The sequence below is a fragment of the Solanum tuberosum genome, unplaced genomic scaffold (genome assembly GCF_000226075.1).
Source record: "Solanum tuberosum cultivar DM 1-3 516 R44 unplaced genomic scaffold, SolTub_3.0 scf00051, whole genome shotgun sequence".
Classification (NCBI taxonomy): domain Eukaryota; kingdom Viridiplantae; phylum Streptophyta; class Magnoliopsida; order Solanales; family Solanaceae; genus Solanum; species Solanum tuberosum.
The window spans coordinates 1689854-1690394 of NW_006238978.1; the positions used below are offsets into that span (position 1 = coordinate 1689854).

The 541-nt window shown below is 41.8% G+C and overlaps 1 long non-coding RNA gene across 1 annotated transcript in view; it reads left to right on the forward strand.

Annotated features, from left to right (window-relative positions):
* Positions 1-6: 6 nt before the first annotated feature.
* Positions 7-541, forward strand: part of LOC107060024 (uncharacterized) — a 95724-nt gene continuing 95189 nt past the window's right edge. The window contains exon 1 of the long non-coding RNA XR_001473085.1: positions 7-72. This is a non-coding gene — a long non-coding RNA (uncharacterized lncRNA). The remainder of the gene's footprint in view (positions 73-541) is intronic.

Below are 541 nucleotides of genomic sequence, written 5' to 3' on the forward strand. Positions count from 1 at the left end.
GGCAAACTTCAAGAGAATTTCGAGGGGAATCTAGCGGTGATCTCGGAAACGCGAGGGGAGGCTTCGTTTGAGGTAAGAAATCGAATTTAGCTACTGCTAGGGTGATTTTTCGGAATGAATTGTTGTTGAATTTTGAAATGTGAGATCTTGATCATCGTAAGTCCGTTTTAAGTCATTCTTGGGGCTAACTTGTAAATTTTTTCGCAAGGATCGTCGTGGTATAATATTTTTGGGTTGGAAGGGTCTCGTTTTTCCAGAAATGGGTGATCAAGGGGCTGCTAGTGTTAATTGTTGTGGCTGATTTGCGTTGTTTTAGGCATCTGTTTGTGCTAAATTTTGCAGAATTAGTTTAGTAAGTTATTTGGGACGTTTCCACGGATTCGTTTTCTGGATTCCAATTGTGGGCCCCACAATCCCGTTTTAGACCCGATTTTGGCTCCGTCTCCGAAAAATATAATTTTAGCGTCAATATATTCGTAACGACGAGGTGATTAACCCTTTGTTAGTGGGGAAGCATTTGGAGACCGTTCGGAGGGGAAAA